This window comes from Hippocampus guttulatus, chromosome 5 (genome assembly GCF_054856545.1).
Source record: "Hippocampus guttulatus isolate MCC_2025c chromosome 5, RoL_Hgut_1.0, whole genome shotgun sequence".
Taxonomy (NCBI): domain Eukaryota; kingdom Metazoa; phylum Chordata; class Actinopteri; order Syngnathiformes; family Syngnathidae; genus Hippocampus; species Hippocampus guttulatus.
In genome coordinates, this window is record NC_141265.1 from 17686065 (window position 1) to 17709500 (window position 23436).

Below are 23436 nucleotides of genomic sequence, written 5' to 3' on the forward strand. Positions count from 1 at the left end.
AAGGTATATGATATACATGTACACATGCCAAACAGCCACCATGTGGCAGTGTTGTGCTCTATTGGCGCAATGCGACGAAGAAGCCCATAGACAAAATACATAACTTGAATACGCGCTTGGTGGGTTAGGGACGTGCAACTTTAGTCGCCATCTTGAAGTACCGGGCAATCGCTTCCATTCAATTGTACAGAGATGACAGATTGCCTTCAATAAATTCAAAACTTCTCGAATTCTTTTCCGATTTTTCCACCTATTGGTTAGTTAGAAACATCACACATGCAGTTGCTATACCCGATACAGTGGAAATCTTATAATCAGGGCTTGTATTACATTTTAAATGCAAAGGGAAGATGAAATGTTCTTTTCCCCCGAAACAACAACTGCACACCAATGAACTTGACTTCATCCTAAATATTATTTTGCTTTTTTTGCTATAATCTTGTCGAACAGTTTGGAATCAAATGTAGGGCTGTCAAACTCAGGTCCTGGAGGGCCGCTGTCCTACATGTTTTCCAAGTCTCCCTGTTACAACACACCTGATTCAAATGAACAGGTTCAATGTCAGGCTTCCACAGAGCTTGCTGATGATCTGAGTTTGACACCTATGCAAATGAAACGTAAGATTTGAAAACAAATATTCTATATATATATAATAAAAATATATATAAATTTTGACTTTATTTGAGACATGTATGTAGAGGCTAGTATAGTTTTGCTGCATATTTTTATTTCTGGCTCCAGGAAAAAAACTCACCGGTCTTCACATCGCTCACGTCGCTCCTCTCTTTGAATCTGCAGTTCCATTCTCGCTGGATAGATGGAGTTCTGCACCCTGAAGGCAGTTGCCTCCCGTCACTTCGCAAAATGTTTGTCTTGTCACGATCGAAACGCCGTCATGGTGCTGTGGGCCGTGCATCCGTACCTTGGGAATTCGTTCGTCACTGTCTGCATGCCTACAGAGCGAGGAGTAGCCAGTAAGTGACAATTAAAGCTTCTAAGATGTTTTGTGAACTTAATCAGCATTTAGATTTTTTCCTACATCAGGTATTTTAATTGCGAGAGCTAAAAAGGCCCGTGGGCCCAACATTTAAACATGCGCTGATTAATCCACTGGTTGTTGTGTTTTTTGGAACTTTAGTGTTGCACGTGCGAAGCACTTAAATCTTGCTGAACCACAAATTTGGTTTACAAAGATTGTAATATAAGGCCTTGTGATTAGTAAAGTACAACGATATTTAACTACAGTAGAACGTTTTTCTCCAGGTACTCCGGTTTCCTCCATAAACATGCATGGCAGGCTGATTGAAAACCCTAAATTGTCCCTAGGTGTGAGTGTGAGCGTGGATGGTTGTTTGTCTCTGTGTGCCATGCGATTGGCTGGCAACCGGTTCAGGGTGTCCCCCCGCCTACTGCCTGAAGACGGCCGGGATAGGCTCCAGCACCCCCCACGACCCTTGTGAGGATAAGCTGATTGGAAAATGGATGGATGGATGAATGGATAGAGTTAGGACAACCATACCAACTTTAGAAGAAAGTCCTTCAGGGACCTCTAATGGAGGTATTAAGTAAGAAAAGGGAGTCTGCGTATAAAGATGTTGGCACAGGTCAGTCTAAAGTCATTTGAGTCTTGTACCGCAGTAGGGAGAAGAAGGTACAGAAAATATTTTGTAATATTTGAATACTCTGTGTTTGCAAGGTAAGACAGCTTTATTTATGTCGCACATTCCATACACAAGGTAGCTCAACGTGTTTCACAAAAACAAACAAAAAACATTTCAGCCCCCTAATGTCCTCAAATATTACTAACTTATTTTAACTTTTGAATGCTTAAACATTGAATGGTGTCTAATTGACCCCAAGGATAATCGGAGAGTTAAAGGCATTTACCAACAAAATAATTTTAGACATTTAAAAGAAATGGCAATAAAGTTCGCCGCTATCAAGATGCAATACTGCCTTGCATTCTTGTAAACATAAAATGTGTGTGACTGTAATCGACTACACGTTTAAGGCAGGCAATCAATATGAAGTGGGAAGTGTATTTGGTGTTGAAAACAAACAAACAAACAAACAAAAAAGACTTGTTCCTCTTCAATGAATCCATTTATGGTGAAAATTAAAATGACAATCCGCAGCAGAAGCTCATTAGCCCATGTACAGGTACGTATGTGTATGTGATACTGGCCGGGCAGGTTGTTTCCCCGTAATGGGAGGAAAAGCAAAGATGTGGTCAAGTGTAGTCTTTATTAAGATTAATGAACAGCTTGACATTTTTAGTCCTCTGTCCGAATCAATAATTTTAATACTTGGAAGAGCCAATGGGGATCTAAGCTGGTGGAGCACACATCCCGGCCGCAGAGTGAATGTTAAATGTCCAAGGGGTAATCAATTCCAAGAAATTAGCTATTGATCTCTTATAGTTTTGTAATGGGTTATCTATTGGTTTGCTCTTTCGTAAAATTCCAATATCAGTCGGATGGAATTGTGTTGGGTTTATTGCTGTGGGGTAAGTGTGTGTGGGTGCGCGCACTTGCACGGCTCCTGTATGTATTTGTAGATGCATGCAAGGTCACGTTCTAATTAGAGCAAAGGGCAGATTTTAGATGACATGTCTGGAAAAATTTTGGTGACTGCCATCAGAGACTCTGATCGCATTGAACTTCAAATTCTAAAGACACGAACATTATTACTGTACGTCGACTGGATCTGAATTCAAATTAAAAATACTAAAATTCATTTTATTGGCACAGCAAATCACAGATCAGATAGATCCTCAAAAGTCAAGCATATTCCAGTCCGTGACATTAGCATCTAAGTTCCAAAAGTTCGACAATGTATTCGGCCTGGGTGATATGGCTTTAAAACACTTGGGTACATTTTGTATTAATTTATTGAATAATTCTGACAGATAAACTCAAATTAATTGATTTATCATTTGTGGAGCGATGATGTCACAGAGTGGCAGAATATGGGAACCACCTTAAAAGTTGTGCATCGTTACATTTCTGTGAGCATCTGATTGGTTCAATTCAATTGTGTATGTAATCAATATTTCTGTGTAATATTGCTAATATGCTCATGTCCTGTAAGATGATGATGGTTCGAACTGCAAGTTTTGTTTGACTTTTGAGGCATATTCTTCGAGAAAATGTGACACTAGATCAATCATCCGGATTTTTGGACACACAAAGCATGCAATTAAAAAAAAAGAAGCCTTTTTGTCTTATGTTGCACCGCTATCGCTTGCATTTTTGCATTTTGCTCAAGTTTTAGTTGCCTTTCATGATACGTTGCATCTGTTGTTTTCCCAAGATAAGATTTCCAAACGGAAATGCCACCGTTTCCTCTCAATGATGATTTTGACTTCCTAACATACGGCCATTTCATTATTTATGTTCTCTTGCTTGCACGGTTCCAAGTGTGGAAATAAAACCACCAATACAAATCATGTAGCATTTTTTTGTTTTGGAACTCAAAGCACATTTTTAAAATGGCCTTTTATTGTGGCCAGCCTAAGGTACACCTGTGCAATAATCGTGCTGTCTAATCGGCATCTTGATATGCTACACCCGTGATGATCTTGACAAAGGAGAGGTGCTCATTTTGTGACTCTCCATGCTTGATATTGAGTTTTGGAACGGTAAGCATATTATCGTACTGGTTCTGGCTATGTTTGCGAATATTTAGTGGACACATTGTGACTTAATTTGCCTCGGTTGTGAGTTTTTATTTGTGGGATTCCGACATGATATATCCTGCTGCCCTGCCCTACTTATTTGCCAATTTGATAGAAACCTCCAAAGACGGGAAGAGTGGAGACTCTTTGAGTACATTTGCCAGCAGAAGACATAAATCAGTCGCCAGGATGAGTCTGAGTAGATCACCCTATACCTCGACTATCATTACAGGAGAAAGGTGACACGTTTGATTGATTAAAATGGTGCGCTCCAGCTTCGGCTAAATCACGTTAAGTGATGTGACATTGCAGTTTCGCGTATCATATTTCTGTCAAGACAATGGCGCTGGACGGCTTTGTCGAGGTACGATATCTGACAACCAGCAGACTTCCGCAGGAGATTTATGAGGAGGTTTTAGTGGTCTGCGGGAGATGAGCGAGTGTAAAAAAGTGGTCCTTTTTTTGTACGTTGTGACTTCCCAAGTGGTTGTAAATTTTACACCAGTTCTGTTAGGAAATGGAGACATTTACACAATGCTACAAATTGCTTGCTATAAATGTATTTACTGGTCCCCCTCACACACATGCCAAACCACCATACTTGTCCATACTCTGTCTAATGGCTTTCGATTGGACACATTGCCTCCTCTCTAGCCCGGAACAAGAAAAAATAAAATAAAAAGAAGAGAAAAACAAAACCAATGTGCTCCATAGTAATATGAAGAATATTCTACATCCGCCAGTTGATTTACTGCGATTCACAGAAAAATCATTATGAAGTTTTTAACCGTAAGATAAAACATTTCTATTCACTGTACTGTCACAGTGCTAAAGTTGCATTGCTGAATTGTATAGTTTGTCCCCAAAAAATGGAAATGATTGTTTTCATATTACTATTATTGACTACATGTCTATTTTCAAAGTGTCTTTTCTCAGGCAAGACCTTTCAAAGTATTATTTCCATCAAGCCATTTAGCTTTACTTTGGGGTCCATGTCTATCAATTCCTGGCTCAGATTTGATCCCAAAACATTTAAAATATCAGCCACTGGGTGGCACTGTGAGATTGCCAATAAGAATATCGACCTAACTGGCATTGGACGGATTTTTTTTCTTCAGAAGGGAGGCCTGTGCTGGGCCTGTTCACAGCCACAACTATAATTTATTAATAGTGAACGGGCTGCCGTTGCTGTTATCTTTTAATAGATTTATACTGGTGGGAAACAGGTGCCTGTTGTTTAATGTGCTCAATTGGACGACTTTCCGTCTGAGTTTAGGGCATCCATCACTGTCGAGGATGTCGACACCTTGTCTTTCTGCTTCACATGGTGGGCCGGTAGGGTCAGTCGGCTTAGCAATTGGGGGTTCCTTCGCTCCTCTCGATGGCCACAGTCACCCGTGCCCTCACACCGCACAACACTTCTTCAGACGACCACAATTAGAATTCATTTCATATCACTTTTTAGGGTGATATGAATCACATAATTAACATGGTCTTGGTAAACGCCCCCCCCCCCCCCACCCCATCGCGTTGAATGAATTCTTGACCTTTTGGGTGCACCCTTGAGCACACCCGAGGACCGCGTGTTGCGTGCAGGTTTGCCCCGCACCCTGAAAAACTGCCCTGTGCAGCTGTGTTTTGAGCTGGGAACAGAGTTATAAGGGATAGCTGAGGTGCCCGCTAATGCCTTGTTAGAGCGCTCTCAGTTGCCGGGTCTCAGCGAGGTCAGTGTGCTTTAGTTCGAGGCCCCTGATCTCCGGGATGAAGGCTGAGGCACAAAACGACAGTATGTTGGCTGTTTATGACCCACTACTAATTTGTCTACTGAGAGCCCGCCTCGCTCTGGAATCTTTGGTGTGTTGGATGTACTTATTCTGGTAATGTCAACAGGGAGCATGATCTATTATTATTATTATTTTATTTCTTGGGAAAATTGTTAGCTGTTTTTTAGCTTAAGTTTAGAAATTAGGCTGTGTTATGGTAACTTGCAATAAGCTTTTTTTTTTGTAAATCATGTACAATATATGAGGGCTGCAGCTAATGATTATTTTGACAATTCATTAGCTGTAAATGTTGTTTATTAATTGACAAATTGGATTAAAAAATAATTTCCATGCCTTTATTAAAAAACATGACACTGTTTCAACATTAAAATAGTTTTCAAGGGGGACTACAGAAATTGCATAACATTTACTCTTGAGAATATGAAAGTGGATGGATGGGCCATTTGGACATAACAAAAAAAAACGTGTGTGTGTATATATATATATATATATGTATATGTATAAAAATCTAAACAATGTATCGATTTGTCAACAGCAAATTTTAATCAGAGACGGCCCTTAATGTATCTTTGAGGTCGAATATCTTTTTTTTAAAGCCACATCAGATTTTAGAGGCATTTTATTTTTTTAAAGTTTGACCTCTAAAAGCTGTTGTAATAAATACAGATTTTGCTATGCGTTTTCATATTAATTTATAACGTTTCAGAAAAAAATCAATCTTTTGCTGATCCTGTCCTTAATAAATCTGACTAAATATATCTCTAATTACATATATTAAAATTTTTATTATGAAAATGTGATGTGCTGTAGGAAAAAAAAACACACGGTCAGATTCAGAATCAGTGCTGGATAGGCATACACAAAATGTAGTAAAAAGTTGTTGAGCATTGTAATCAACAGTCATTATTGATTAACTGGCTGATGGATTATTTGTCGACAAATGGAGTAATTGTTGCACCTCTCCAAAGGACAATAAATTTAAGTTAACTTTTTATCTTTTCCCTACAACAAGGAGGTTTCATTGAGAAGTGGATGTTTTTCCAATCACATCCGCTATTCTTCACTCTGTCCTGGATATCTCTCGCACATGTATACTATATCCATGTCTGACCACTTTTATGAAGGACATTAAAACGTATCACTGCTGACGTTTGTGCCGAATGACATCGTCTTGAAATTCAATACTTTTTTTTTTTTTAAACAGAAAAAAAGACAAGTCTTTAGAAAGTATCAGGAACTTACGCATGACCTGTGATCTGAATGATGAATATTGACATTCATGGGACACTTATAGCTCAGAAAAAAAATCACAGGGGCCCACAAAAAAAAAAAAGATTTGAAGAGGGGAAATTGATTCAAGGACAGACAATGGCATCATAAGATATATCCTGAAAGCATATACTCTCCAGAGCATGACTCTGCCTTTCAAATCAGGGCCAGGATGTGCCTTTAGGATCGCATTCAGATACACTTAAGTGGCTACTTCTGTAAATGTAAAATCCACTTTTATTGTCAGAAAGTCAGTTTGCTAATATCTTTCCTCCCGTCTTGTCTTTCAAGCCATTTTTTCTTATAGGCCCAATCACATTTACGTCGAGATTTTATCGTCTGCTCTAATGTTTGTCAAAATGTGCCGCAATCATAGAAAAGTGCCGGCCATGGCTTTTGCATGACAACTCAAGTATTTATGTCCACTTGGCACTGCAACCGAAAGGAACCTTGGCAACAATTTGCACTTTAACTGTGTTATTTTTATTCGATGATTTCCTGGTTGGGAAAGGTGAAGGAACAGCAACAGGGGGAAAATAAGCTCTCGCCCTCCCTCTCGCTTCCTATTTGACTCTCCCCTTGATCTTGGCGCGAACGGGTTGAGAGTTCAGTTTTGCACTCGCTTGCGTTTTCAGGTTAATGGTTGGGCAGATGTGTTTGTTGCCACAATAAGGGTTTAACACCCTCAGCAGAGTACTTGAAAAATGCAATTTGCCATCCACCTGACCGCGTTCCCCCTCCCCGCAAACTCTCTCCGCAACACTCAGCCACCCGCTACTGATGAAACCAAAGTTATGTAGAACAAAAGATGCGGGGGCTGGGTGAGAGGGCTGTCTTGCCTATTAGCAGCTAATGAGACCAACTTGTGAGGATTTTCAAACCCTAAAAAGTGTTAACTTTCACAGCCGTCCCCCAATCCCAAGACTCTTTCAACGTGCACCACCCTGATCTGCCCTTGCTCCCAAAATCTTGTAAGGAGACGAAGGCCCACCCCTGTGATTATTCACACATGCTCCTGGCATTTTAAAGCTGCAAATAGGTGTGTGTGTGTGTGTGCGCGCGAGAGAGAGAGGAAAAAGAAATGCACTGAAAATGTAAAAATGCTCATCTGATGCAAGGTTATTCTTATTACACCAATTTACTTTTACCCCACGGTCAACGTGCCACTCGCCATCCGTTCCCAATTTTACTCCATACGACAAAGCCAGGAATTGGGCGGGCAGGTTGCGGTTTGGGAAGTTGGGTGAGGGAAGCGCGTTTGATAAGTGAAAAATAATAAGCCAAGAGAAAAACCAGTCATCCCAGTTGCCTTTGCCACACCGCGTTGGAAGCAAATATCAAATCTGTTTTTGTAATCGAGATCTTTGGACAGCCTTGAATGATTCGCCACGACTCTTTCTTTCTCTTTCTGGCCTCATTTTCTCCCGAGCGCGTATTGGGAGCGAGTTCTGGGTTGATGTCAGCAGGGAAAATCAAATGTGAGTTGGCCTGGAAGTGTTGCAGTAAACAGCGAGCAAATGCAAACACAGGCCAGTTCAGGGAATACTGTGCAGACTAATGCTTGGACTCAAAAGATGAAATGCGGCGCAAATTTGGCTCTCCAAAGGGATCTCTAATTGATTCTGCATTGTTGTCTACTTAACGGGACGGCTTTACTTTGCTCAACATAAATCGAATTAATAACTATTGTTATTAAGAGCTAAGGTAATACTGTAGCTAATTACTAAGGTTGGATGGAGGGAAATAGAGAGAGAGAGAGAGAGAGAGGTTTGGGAAGCGTAAACTATAACCTTGATATGTTATTTGTCGGGGGCCGTACATTTGCGCATGTTAACTAAGTGTGCCACTGGACTTGGCCAGCTCATAATAGGGTTCCGCAGCAAACATTTTCTCTCAGGGATTTCTATTATTAATTCTGTCTGAAGACATCCATAAATGAATAATGAAATAAATAATGAACCCGTTGTTACTTTTTGGCAGCTGGGTCGTTTCTCGTTGCCGACTTTTCCCCCTATTTGCTTGTTTCCTCACTAATTAACTTTCTAAGGAATTGTCCTCCTTTCCACCGAGTGATTTTTTATTATCCCCCCCCTCGGCTTGAAGGATGGGGCCGTTGCAAGCGTGCTTCACTCGCTGGTCTTGCGAGCACATTTCCAGGGCAGTACACAAGTTCATTTAAGTGATTGCTCGTCGCTCAAAATTGCTTCTACGTTCTTGCTACTTCCATGTTCAAAGAAACTTGGCAAGTGTGAAATGAATCACCTGCAAATGTCATTGAAAACTCTTCTAAATCTAAAAATCTAAAACACACCTTTCGATGACAAGGGCCAAGCATATTGCAATGAGTCAAATAGAAGAATTTTGCTGACAAAATGTCGGTCAGTACAAACAACTTAAAACCGGGTACCATTAGGCAGACCGTATTCAACTGGCATGGCACCGAAACACTCAGTAAGGCTCACAAAAAGTATTTGGGCACCGCTGGTGTCCTTTTCTGTTTGCAGCGTGACCCTGCGTACTCGATGGCAATGTGTGATGACTATTCTTCCTTTTTTTTTTTTTTTTTTACCCCTTCTTCTCTTAATGCCTTTCCGCCCCCCTGGTTCAAGACATATTTTTCAGTTATTATTCAAGGCGTATTTTTCAAGCTCAAAGGTTTCCACATTTAGTCTTTCATTAATACAACAGGTGAATGCAAAAGTAGGGTTGACAGCAGTCTTTAGTGAGCCTTGAGCAAAAAGAAAAGAAAAGAAAACAAAAAAAACCTGACATCTAACTTTCATTTACTTTCCACATGACGATTTTTTTTTTTTTAAATGTGACAGGCTTTGTATCTTTCATTTTGGCTAATTATGAGACGGAGGGAGCCTCTAGCCATTTTGTCCCCCGCCCACTCCACCAAAGCTTTGCTCCCATCTTTAAGCTGCATGCCCTCTGCCCAGCGCCCCGCTGTTAAAGTCTTGTGTTTTTGGACAGAGGCTTGGCACTAAGTGGTCTGCATTCATTGAGGCTCCTAAAGAGTCCACTAAACTTAGTAGCCCCACCCCCACCCCTCACTTTGTTCCTCTTGCACGACCATATTGATGAGCGGTCTGTCTCGCTCTCCTCATTAGAGTCATCACAAATTCTTCCAAACCGCACCCGTACTCTGTGCTGGGTTTTTACTGTTAATTAGTTTGCTTTGTAAGGTTAGACGTGCGGACGGCGCAACTTTGCGAGAGCTCGGCCGCCATCTGCGAGCGAAAGGCGCTAACTATGTGCAGATGGCGTGTGCTTACAGACAGGTTGCCTCTTGTTGGGGGAAACGGCGCAAGAGACGGTTTTGCTTACTTTAACAAGATTTATGGCCATTCTCGCAGGTAACTGCTCCCGGCTCTAATGATGATGGCGTGCCACTTGTCCAAAAATATGATAATTTGGGGTAAAATAGCGGAGGAGGAAGGAAGTGAAATTATCAGTTTCATTTTCTGCATTCTTCAAATAAGCTTGACGCGAAGAGAAAATATTTGCTTTCATTTCTGAAACACATATTGAAGAAAATGGTCCGCCTTGATGAAAAGGAAGTTCAGCTACCATCCTCTTAGCGGACCAGGTAACTAGAATTAAAACAGAAAAAGGTGGGCATTCCCTAATTATTGCATGACAATTCTGAACTTTTTTTGATTTAAAGAGCTATTTACCGTCCATATTTATTCCGCTAGCAAGGTGCCCCTGTGCCGGTGGGGAACCTGCCCTTGTCAGTCGCAGTTCATCGGCTTCATGCTTTCTGCTGGGCATGGCGAAGTGACCCTCTCATAATTAAGAAAGGGTGAGCAAAATTATTGTTGGCCTTTTGCCACAGACTCAGCGGCAGATGTGAGAGTCCGGAGTCCCTAAAACGTGACTGGTCTATGAAATAAATTGCAGGGTGGAATTAGCTATTTCAAGAAAGAAGTCGATGAAGACACGCCATTTAAAACAATATTTTTTTAAAAAATCTAATACTCTTTCCCCTAATTTGCAGAGTGAAAATATATCAGGCTTGTACAGTTATTTGTATGTACCCTTCCAGAGCCAAGTAAAAATTAATTTTGGGTGTACTTCGGTGCGCATTAAAAAAAAAAGGTGCTTATTTATGTATTCAGGGTGATTGATGTGTGTGAGTACTTTCACAGTTTTGTCAAACACCTTTCAGGAAAGGTTTATTAATGATTATAATTTGCTGTGCTGACACCCTTTTTTTTTTTTTTTTTGATGAGAGGAAGTGTTGAGTGGGCCTTGCAGTTTTTGTCAACGCTTACGGATTCAGTCATTTCGTTTGCTCGGCAACAATGTTAATAATTGCGCGTTGACGCTAAATGTCACCCAGAGAGACAGAATGAATCCCGAAACAGTCCATATTTTTACATCGGTGAATACAAAAGGCCGCTGTAAGGAAATACACATTTGCTTTTTAACACGGTCGATTAAAGCCAGACTTCTTTTCTCTTCCCTCTCTAAAATCTCAAGCCCCTGAGGATCGTCTACAAACAATTCAAGCGGCAGCCCAACATACCAGGACCAAAAACAAAACAAAACAAAACAAAACAAAACAGCTTTGTTCATTCCTTGCCCTCGCTTTCTCCTCTTTCCCACTCTCCCCAAGGTTCTATTAGGAAATAGATCCCAGGTGTTCGATAAGCCTGTAGTGGACATGACAGCAGTGCAATCAAGTGTATAAATTTAATTGCAGGCCCATTTTGTGCCATTTATTAGCCGTTTAGGGGCACATTGCTCCACTTGAACCCTGTTATTGCCAGACGGAACAGATGTTTGGCTCCTTATTAACTATTGCTTTTAAAAGCCAAATGCTGCTACCTAAAATAAATGTAAATGTAATGTCTTTGAAATGTCAATATTTCTACAATGTAACACTTGCTTGGATACTCGAATGAATTGAAGTATTAATTTATGCCAGAGAAAAACAATCGGGAAATAAAGTACTCATTTTTCAAGATACGAAAAAAAAAGAAGTTTAGAACGACTGAACAAGGCACAAATGAAATCTTTTCACGCCGCATACCTGGCTTTTGCTTCCGAGCATTTCCTCTGCTAACGCGGCCACACACCTAGCGGCTTATACATTTGGCGACGTGGTGGACGCCTTACCCCTCATGTGACACTCCATTAATAATCATAAAAAAATATATAATAAAAAAAGCCTTGAGAAAGCTCTGTTAATTGTTACCATAGACTCAACCGTGGCGCGCCTATAAATCAGCCGGCTAATTGTAACAAATTACGGGCTGACATTAAGCTATGATTCCAGGCCGGCAAATATTCATCAACATTGCAAGTAGCCCCTGTAAAAGCGGCGGCCATTTCCCAGGGCAAGCGTATATCTATCCTCTAAGTTCCCCATTATTTATGGATCTTTCTTGTCCTTGCCATCTAAGTGCTGTGTGGTAATTGAATGAGGTGCCGTATTGTTTATTTATTGTAGGGCTGGATGAAGCCCAAGCGGTGCCACTTGTATGACCGGTCGCACACTTTGTTTTCCAAGAGTCTTCTTCAGCCTGGTGAGCTCACGGCCCTTTATCGATTAACATCTCGCCTGATGCGGATACGGAGACATCAGTTTCTCATTTCTAGGCATGTTGGTTCTGTGGAACAATACCCACATGGTGAATGGACTCCAAAAATGAAGCAGTAACTAAACCAACAACAAAGTGATGTAAATACTCACTCAGGATGCGAGTGTGGCGTAACTTGGTTCAAATAAATGACCGGTCGACTCAGTACAACTCTTACAAATAAGATGATATTTTTCTTACTAACCAGATTAAACCCCACCGCTGGATGGAGAGGTGGTGTACAAACAAATGAATTCCAAGTCTTTGATGTGCCGTAGCACCAGCGTTAGCTATGCCAGAAACCCGGCATCATTTCTTTTGGTCTTTCCAAAAAAAAAAAAAAAAAAGGCAATATAGATCAATACCGCCCAATATGAAATACTTGTATCGTGATCTACTTTTCAGTCAGCCCTATGCACAGCTCAAGGCTACAGCTCAACGTGCACATACTGTACAATATGTCCATTTTCAAGACTAGGATTGGGCATAATTATCAATGAATCGATCATCAAAGTTTTTGTCGATCACGCTCGACAAAGCCCTCCGCTCTGGTGGGCAGCATTTTTCTTCTAAATGTGACACTGGGCATTTAGGGGGAGGCCCACCTGTGCTTTTTAAAACAAAACAAAACAATCAATCAATAATTCCTTTTCTCCTTCGTCAAAGAAATGTAGTCAATGCGCAATCACAACTATGGAACAATTAATTATATATCTGTTTTAACATATTGAAAGTGCTAGCTTTAATTGCTGCGGACTAGTTGGCTTGAGAGAGCGTAATAATTACTGTCAGACAGGGCGGAGGTGTCGGGCTTGAGAAGAAATCCCTCTTCTTGACACTGTTAAACATTGACGACCTTATTATGGTGTTCTCTGATTCCGCTGGATGTGTTCAAGGATTTCTTCAGTGGTTAAAAAGGTCAGCTGCTCCGAGTTGAGCACTGCCAGCATACTAATACTGTCCTTATTCAAATGATCTGCTTCAGCGTTGATTAAATTGATAGCCTCTGTGCTGTAATTTAATCGTGTTGTTGTCCAGAAGTGGAGCACGGCTGGAGCCGCCCGGTGAGTGAGTTAGGCGCTTCTGAGGTGAAAGTTCAGGCATGAGCCTGCTTGTTTTTTTCGGAATGCATTTTGCCCCTGTAAATGAGTAGTCCGTTGGACTACAGCTGTGAACGAGACATTTTCTGTTGCATCACAGTTTGAGAGCCCCCACTTGAGCACCGGTACAGGCAGGTGATTTCATCCCGTCACCGATTGATTGCAGGAAATTGGGCGCTGAGATGTTCATCGTACGAACATAATACATTTCCTTGATTGCCTTGGGGAAAGGTAACATCACACAATCCACAATAAATTCCACACAATTGAATCGTTAACAGAGAATTAATCCACAAATCGATTCATGAGCAACATTCTTGAAGAGTCTTGTCGATACTGCGTAGCATAACAACCAATCAAAATCGTTTTTTAAATTTTTTTTAATGAGACTCCAGTGGCTGCCATAAATGTCCATCAAACATGCATTCTCGCGACAGATGCAGTCACGACAAGTGACGCATTGAACGGCGTGTTTGGATCTCATATTATTACGGTCTACACAGCAAGGCAAACGGAGGGATTTCAAAAAAACATTCGCTTCACAAATACAACATGTAGTCATGTTCTGGATGTATACATTTACATACGTACTGTCCATGTGCAGCCTGACGTTGAAGGAGTTTGTCCATCTTATCGTGTCACTTCTCAAGATGGAAACTCTCTTTCTGGAATGGCGTGGGCTGGTGATAGCTACATCAGCCCCCGCAAAGAGCACAGTTAATCCTTCCTTTACGATACAGTATGCTTAGTCTGGCGTTTAAGAGGATCTGACAGTTTTGTCAGACAGTGATGCCGTGTTGTTGGCTAACTGTGAGGTGACAACCTGATGTGTTTTGCAATATATCCTTGTTAGAAAGTACCCCCAGTACCACTACACACACACATGCACACACAAAATTACAGTTTGTTCCTAATAAACTGAGGTGAAGCCAGTCAGTGTCGTATGTGTCTGATTGATGTGACCTTGATGCTGTTTAGCGCAGCGATTTGTTTATTGCCACTTACTTTGACGCACGTGTGAGTCTTTAAAGCGCTGCCAGTGACATTCGCACACTTCACAGAATGAGGGAGATAAAAATGGAGAAAATGGCAATGGAGAAATGGAAGGGGAGGGGGGCAAAAAAACAGAAGAGAGGGAGACGGAGTAGGAGACATGTACTCCTGGGGCCGATTACATAATGCATCATTCACAAAGCACTGTTGCCAATTCGTCTTTTATACTCCTTAAATTGCTGTTGCCATCCCAGAGCCCCCCTCAACATGTTGACAAATGCATCACAACACACACAAACATATTGTATTCTCTCTCTGTACAGTTTGTGTAGAGTTAGTGGAGTCTATCACAAGCCCCCCGGGACACTCCTGTGTGAGGAAAGGAGCTTGTGCCGAGGAGAGCTGTACAGTATTGATGGAGCTGTGTTTCTGTTAGGCAGTGAAAACAAAGTCTCCCTGATGCACAGCGGAGTGTAGGGGGATCAATAGACGCGCGGCGCTTCATTTCCTCAGGCTTTTACTGAAGAAACACTCAGTGATGTGTAGGGCCTGCCTGCCGCGGCTGTTTCTTTGACACAGAGCGGCTAGCAAACCAGCTAGCTATCGCTATGAGAAAAATACAAACTTAGACACACACGGTGGACTGGCGTAGGCGCAATAGCGACGGACATGATACGCTGATTTATTGGCTGACCATAAGGGGGTTATACGAAGGAGTTATTAGCTTGGTTTAGACAGGGACTTTTGTTTTTTGTCATTCCGAATGAAGATCTCTGGTCAACTGTTGACATGATCTTTTCCGGTCTGCCAGCTAGCTATCGCTATGAGAAAAATGCGAACTTAGACACACACAGTGGACTGGCGTAGGCACAATAGCGACGGACATGATACGCTGATTTATTGGCTGACCATAAGGGGTTATACGAAGGGGTTATTAGCTCGGTTTAGACATCTGCCAGCTAGCTATCGCTATGAGGAAAAATACGAACTAAGACACACATAGTGGACTGAATTGTCCACTATGCGTGTTACAACCTGATATTACAACCCTGATTTGAACCTTCAACCGTGAGATGGACTTGCAAATGACTTGCCACCTTTCATCTGAAAATAAAATGAAATATTGATACCGATCAAAGCAAATTTAGCGAATGCGCACACCGATGAAGACGAAGGCCCCTCGTGGTACCCTATGTGGGGTGAAAGGGCAAGGTCTGTCGCAGTCAGCTGTGTATGAATAACAAGAAGCAGGCATGGAAGCGATGGGGCGGGCTTTCGCTGACAAACGAGATGAAACAATGAGTGAGCTCGAATGATGGCGAAGGCTTTGGCCCCAACACGGAATCTAACTTCACATGCGACTGTAGGCGTGTATGTGAGGGCGGCTTTGGCTGACGCTTGGGATGACACAGGGCCAGAGCCTGGGGCAGCGAGGGAGAGTTGAGGGCCCAGCTGTCACCTCAGTCAGCGCCTTCTCTGGGGGGCAACTGTCAATCAACAACCTCTCATATCGCTCCGTCATTGAAGCTAATTGCTATTGTCAACCCTGGAGACCCTCGCGCAATTGCTCTTTTGGAGAGAATACTGCCTCCAAACACGAGGAAGCACATCAAAGGTGGTTCCGGATTGAGTGTTAATAAGGTATTAGAAGAAGAAGAAAAAAAAATGAAAGTCGGGATCAGACAATAACAGCTCAACGAGCAAAGGCTCGACTTGTAACAGTGTGGAATAGTTAAACATGACATGGATGTATACAGCGTTCCAGCCTCTTTTTACGCAGCCTCACACGCATGCACAAGCAGCAATAGACCTAATGAAAACAAGATGGATGCTCTCGGAGAGATGGGCGGCTGTGTTATTAATTGCGCTCTGTCCCTTCCGACTGATAATGATGGGCTGCATCCTGGAGAATTTGCAGGGAATACATTTTATTTGGAAAGATTATTTATTGTCCTCCTCATTGGGGGGAGGGGGGGAGTGTTTAGAATAGCGAGCCTTTAAATAATGGCCTGTGTGAGATAAGTCCTCATGTTAATTCCTCTTGTGCCTCTTTCTCTCAGGGCACCTTCTCAAACGAGCCATCGGCACTGCGAGCCCTCAACTGAGATTTACAGCCTCTTTATTTTTTTTTAAATTTTTCATTTAAAAATCTCTTGAAAGGCAACACAAACAGTTTGCACATTTGTAATCGTCCTCTTTTGGTTTTAGTGAGATTCTGTGAGTGAGTCCCATCAGGACCATTGACATTCAAGTTGAGATACCGTTGGGATTACGATTCTGTTTCTGTGAAACGCCACTTGGCTTGAATTAAAAAAGCGTATGCTCAAAGATGCAGGCAAAAAAATAAAATAAATATACAACACCCCTAAAAAACAAACGCCCATAAGAGTTTGAGATTGCTCTCTCGCCTCATGTCTCACACTCACTATTATCATAAGGTAACACTGCCTCACTCGCCCCCTCCTCCTTCTCCATCCCATCACCCCCACTCACAACCCATAAATCAGGATGCTGCTGTCATGGCGACTGTAGGCGTGGTCGCTGTGGTGACACGGCGGAGCCTGGTGTGGGTGTGAAATCACTTGACCCCGAGCGTTAACCTTTCTGGCGTGAATGGCCGATCTCCTCAGCGGGCGGGGAACAAAAGAGGCCTCGTATTGATTAAACTCCGTCAGGCACACTTGATATTAAACACTCGCTTAGTTGCGTGTGTTCCCCTTAAATCCCCTCCTTGCTGGCGGATTGCGTCTCACTCGCACATGTGTAGCAAATCTTCAAGTCTTCAGGGTCACCTCCTGCACGCATGGTAAACACACACATCCGAACAGATAGCGCGCGGCCGTGGCTTTCGGTCACAACTGGAGTAGGGGAGGTAAAGATCTGCGGGTGGATCTGTGTTTTGTCATCTGGAGCGGTGTTTGCTTTTTCGCGGCGCAGGTTACCCTCCCTTTTATCTTCCCGATCGATATTGTGCATCCACAAAGGTCCACGCCAGCAACGGACGCAGTCAACAACAACTTGTACTAACACGGCTAAAGACAAGAGAATAGAAATCTCTCAGCGAGAGCTCTGCCTTCGCTTCCCCTTGCACTTTTTAGACATCATGAAGTCGATTTAGCGTGCCTCTGGCATCAGTGGTGACAAGATTGTACACTATAAACCATTTAAAAGGCGCTCCTTAAATACAAATAAATTTACTTATTTGGTTCATTTTCATAAGTGTTACTTTTTTTTTAAACACGGTTCGTGTTTATTGTGTTCGACAAAATGTGACGATATTTAGACGGGTCAAATTTGAATTGTTGTCGATACCTTAATACTGGTGCAGCATCACAACATTTCTATTTCATATTATTTTTAATCACTTGACTGCATCGCTGTGTACATCATAGCTGTGCTAAAATTCAATTCCGTTTTATTTATCGTGCCCAGAACGGCAACAGAAATTGTCTCAGGGCACTTTCCGCATGAGCATGTCTTAAAGCACGCCTCTCACGGAAAGACCAACTGAACCACGCGTGAGCGGGAAATCGGAGGCAAAGAAAAACTCCCACCTGAAGAGAAACTTGGTGCAGACCTGGGGTGGCCGTTCTTGGGGGATACACTAAAATATGCCCCCCCCCCCCCCCAAACATGATACATTTTTTTAAAAATGGAAGGCAACACCTGAAACAATAAAAAACAATTTCCCGCTCTTCAAACAATCTTTACTAGCCTTTCGACTTTCTCCTAAGCTTGATCTCTTAAGATAAAAGATCCAGTAGAACAAGGATATGTGTTGCCTTTCCTGTTTTTTTTTCCTTCTCCGGACCACATACCTCAAACACAGGCCGGACAGAGAACTCCAGCCTCTCTTCCGGGAAGTGTCTCATTCAACCTTAATTGTCCTTCCAAAATGAAGAGACGGCTGGTAAGTGAGCCCGGTGTGGGAGGGGTGTTTCTTGGGGTGCTGTCAGATTCGCGTCACATCCCAATGGTCCAGTAAATAGAGCGTGTGAGTGCGCTCCCCCCCGTCCCAAATCACTGAAGGACCACTCCTCAAATCCAGCCTCCTCTCCCCTTATTTATCTCCACTCTGTCATGTTCTTCACATCGGATGAAATTTATTAATTACTGTGCCTTGTGATGATTTATGATCTTACTGACATAATTAATGACACACATCAATTTTCCACTTTAATTGAAGGGGGCTGCCGAGCCTATGACGCCCACCAAACCCCACATACTGAAAGGCCACTGCCCCGAGAATGTCACACACACACACACACACACACACACACACACACACACCCTCAGCTTCCTCTTTTCCCACTCATTTGTCTTCCCTTCATTGGCCCCTTCGCCACGTCGAGGTGCTACAAGTTTCATATATCACATTAATCCCTGACCAGGAGCTTCCAATAAACTTGTTTTCACATGCATTTATGCATTCCTACATAGCTTTACTCCTGTCGTGCGTGCACGCGCGTGTGTGTTTTGCGCATGAGGACCCCATAATGGCGTCTACGAGGGTGTGTAGGTATACAGTGATATATGATTCATGAAGATGCTTGTGAGGCATATGTAATTCCAGCTCTACCCTCAGGACGAGAGACAACAAGGTAGTACATGAATATTTGATTTGCCGGGAGAAGGTATGGCATCTACGCACGGCATTTTAAACAGACAAATGAGCATATTCCTCTTGGATGTCCAAATACTTAGGCTTTTCCGTCATGCAAATATGTTGTTTTTTTTTTAAAAGGTTTGTTTTCACTATTTTGAATAAAATACAACATCCTGTATTTATAACATTAATGGACATGGGGATACACTGACAAATTTTAAAATTGTTACTAAAATGGTTTTTGAGGACCAAATCAAAACGGTTATTTAAAACAAGCAAAGTGATACTGTCACAGATGCATCCAGTTCTTTGTGCTTGTTTCGTCGGCATTTCATTGATATTAAATGACTCCGACCCGCCGGAGCTCATTCGATTTGTAGTCATTTTCATTCTGTGGTTATCGTCACACTTTTAATTTTTGCCTATAAACACAAACATCATTGCTCCGTAAATCCTATCCAAGTATGACCCAAACGGTCATTGTATGTAATAATAAACAAACGTTAATCCCCAAAACTTCTCCAACTCTGCTTCACATGCGCATAAACTTTGAGACTTTAGCTCAGTGAGGATGTTGAGCATTTGTATCACTTTTGAATAATATTTTTTTAGAACCTTGAACCCCAAATTGGGTGGGGGGGGGCATTCAACTGGACTTCCAAGCATTGCTTGCCAGTGTCAGCACGCAGAGAGTGTGTAGCGAGGGATTAGTCTCCATAGTAACGGCTGAGTATCTGGATTTGACGAAATTCTGTGACATGTAAAAATGATTGGCAGCCCGCACCCATCCACGGATGACCCATAGAAATTAGCCGTGTGGAGACAGTCTCTTCACTCTTTCAAACTCCACTTGTACTCGCTTCTCTTTGGGCCATTTGCATATGAAACATGGCATGCTTATTGGCGGGCGGCTCGGGCTCGTTTGTGGGCCGCTTTCATATCTTAAGCTTGATGGCGTCTTTGTCATCAAGAGGATTGAAGGCAAGAAGCGAGGACTGCCGGATGAGAATAGCGACATTTCGACATGAGAAAAAGAGAGGAGCTCTGAGGCTCGAAGTTCATGATAAAAGTCTCTCTTATTGGCAAAAGGACAAAAAAAAAACTTTAGTACAGGGTCTATGTGGCATGAAAAAGAGGCCACAAATGGTGACAATTATCATCAAGCATTTGTCATATCTTCGTTACCACACATTCGCTTTCCAATAATTGTGGACGAAAACCATGGAAAAAATGCTTTAAGATGTGAAAAATACATGTGCAGGCATCTGGGTTACTTTATGAATTGACACTTTATGTGACATTTTTTTACATCCACCCAGTGACTTTGAGGTGAACAAACATATTTATAATTAATATGTTGGGTTGGGTCAATAAAACATCAAACTGCCTCGTAACAACTCAAAACATATATCAAATATCCTCAGATTTAATGTTTTCATCATGTACTTTTGGTTGTAGTTATCGGTGGTGTGCAACTGTACAGCATTATACTTAATCTGTTTTGGAAAAAAATAGGATTCTCTCGTGTAACTAAGTCAGCCAAAATATTAACAAGCATACACTTCAACTTGAGAGGATTTTTTTTTTTTTTGCCAGAATCAACCAATGCATAGCTTTAAGTTTGACAATGAGATGAGGTGGCTGCCTCAATGTGCAAATTCAGTTAAGCTTGATGAACTGTTTCGTTTAAAAAGGGCATTAAAAGTCAATAAAAGTCAACATTTTTGGTTGAAACATAATTTGATAAATATACATTCACACCAACTTGGCATTTTCAATCGCTTTATGAATTTGGAATGTCAAATCCAGTACTTGTCAAACAATGTCCACTAGGTGGCACCGGTGTTCCACACAATGTTGAACAGCAGACTTCATCTCTTTCCCAAATGGGAGAGACCAAAAGAAAGGATTCCCAGCCTCAGCTTTTGGCAGCACAAAACACGTTGTCGAGTAAAAAGGAATTACAAAGTAGCCCTGCAAATATTTTAATAAATTTTGACAAGCCTATTAGACAAATCAAACTCACCCTGGCGTTCTGATGACATTTCATTTGACAGTGGTGCAAGGGAATCATTTTCTTTTCAGATGAAGCAACTTGTGTAAAAGTTGGGGTCATATTACCCAAAGAAGCATGAATAAAAACAATCAGAAGCATGAATTAAAAAAAACAAAAACAAAGAAAAAACAATTACCTGTGATTGATTTGATTTGAAGCATGTGAATTAAAAGCAAATATGTATCAAAAACAATTTTTCTAGAAATATTTCTCCAAACTGCCAAGGTTGAATGTAGATTCGTGATTATGAATAATAATTTACTGATAAACTGTAGTAGTGAAAATCTCTCTTTTCTTTTACACTTCTTTTTAATGTCATTGTCCTACGTTCATTTATTATTTTTGCTGCAGAATTACCTGTGGGACTAGATTTTTCTTGATTCCAAATTAATGGCAAAGTGCCCCTAGCTGTGGAGGAGAAGCCATAAATCGCCTTGTCGTGTCAGTACGCACATTTTCAGACGTGTCGAATGCCTTGAATAATCGTAGCTCAGTGGCGCTGATCAAAGCCATTGTAACCCCTCACTTAAATACCCTCATACACTCCCAGACTCTGTTATTTAACACACACACACACACACACCTGACTTTTGGAGGTTTTGCCTTTCATCGTTGATTATTGCTTCTCATCAGTATCTTTCTGAGTTTTAAGTTTTACAAAAGAAATGGCAATATGCATTTTGGAAGATATCAATGTGTGAGGTTCCCTCAGGGGGCTCAGGTCATGGGCCATCTAAGCCCCACCCTGCGCTGCCTTCACATACACCCTCTGGATGCTGATTGGTTTTCAGTGTGAGGTCAGGGAAAGCAGCTGAAATTGGCTCCCTCGCTTTCTTTTTTGTCCTTTGACAGAAGAGTCGGCTGAATATTCAGCCCACATAAGTTGCGAATGTCCAGTCAAACGTTTTGAGAACTTTCATCTTTGGGCTCCTTTAACATTAATAATAACAACTGAAGTACTTCTGGAAAACTATATTTAGTCAAATTATATAGTACCCAATTGTACCAACAAAGTGTCCTCAGATTTTTAAAAAAGTCCTTCAATCGGATTCTACACACACACACACACACACAGCCACCCCAAAAAATAAAGGCCTTTGCCTCCTTAAAATGGCAATCTTTCCTTGTTTTCTATTTTCATAATTTATGTAAAAACAAGGCAAATACAGCAGTCTTTTTTTTCTCTTGTAGCAGACGTTTTTTAAAACGGTGAGTGTAGGTGTGATGACGAAGCAAACAAACAAAGCAAAAATGAAAACCACGCTTAAGTTTATTATTTGAAGTTAATACCTGTCTTAGACCGATCCATGTTAATCAAGCTAAGAACAAAGCAGGCAGAAACTTAAAGGCAAGAATTTGAGCAATTACGGTAATAAAATTCCAGGACTGGTGTCACAAAAGCTGTATTTCAAACCCAAACTACAAACAATTACTTTTCCGATTCAATGTGGGCCAGACAACCAACCAGCACGTCTACAAAGAGATCCTAACCCACTTTCTGGACGTGGAGAGAAAAAAAAAAACCTTTATGAAGTGGTGTTTGGATTTTGTACAAGTTGTAACATTTCAGCATTATTTGAATGATTTTGAAACATCTCCTTTCTCAATTTGGCAGACTTATATGCTCCGTGTTATCATGCGCATACAAATGCAAACGCATACCTCATCACGCACAATGCAGTCGCTTTTTCCCTTTTCTATTTCTGCACGGGGAGTCCCCGGTGCCCTGTCCCTATCATCTGGCTATGACACCCACTCGCTGGGATGTGGCAGCTCCCTTTCGAAAGCCAATCATCTACATGCCATAACCTTACGGCCGCCTTTTGTCCGAGATCCGCTCGTGTTGCTGCAGCAGGTTTGACTGCTGAACAATTGTGCGGGGAATACACACGACCGATTAAAGATATTCGCTGAAAGAGTGGAATGGGACGATCCCGATGCTGATACTCTACATCCCAACTCGTATACTACCACAGCTGATAGATATCACGTTTCCAGAGGTCACATGCTGTACTGTCCTAAACTAATCTGTTCTCCCTGAGCATGCTTGGCAGGCAACCTGAACTCGCTTCATACTCGTTTATTGACACTCCTAAAATATGGCATACACGGTTACGTTGATGTCACGTTACGTTGGCAAACTTGAAAAAGAAAACAAGGCAGACTGGGCTGACTGAATACGTTCACGAACGCTGAATCATAAAAGGCTGGAACGATAACATGGTCAGTCTCCACTCTTCATCTGAAATATCATTAGCATCCTTGGGTCCTGCAGAGTTCAAATGGGTTGAGAGAATTCATTTAACGACTCTAATGACTGTTTTGTCTGGATTTGAAGAAAGTCTTTTATTGATCCAAATT

The 23436-nt window shown here is 41.6% G+C and overlaps 1 long non-coding RNA gene across 1 annotated transcript in view; it reads left to right on the forward strand.

Moving 5' to 3' along the window:
- The first annotated feature begins 804 nt into the window (after nt 1–804).
- LOC147205308 (uncharacterized) overlaps nt 805–23436 on the forward strand; it is a 170031-nt gene continuing 147399 nt past the window's right edge. Inside the window, exon 1 of the long non-coding RNA XR_015101048.1 lies at nt 805–974. This is a non-coding gene — a long non-coding RNA (uncharacterized LOC147205308). The remainder of the gene's footprint in view (nt 975–23436) is intronic.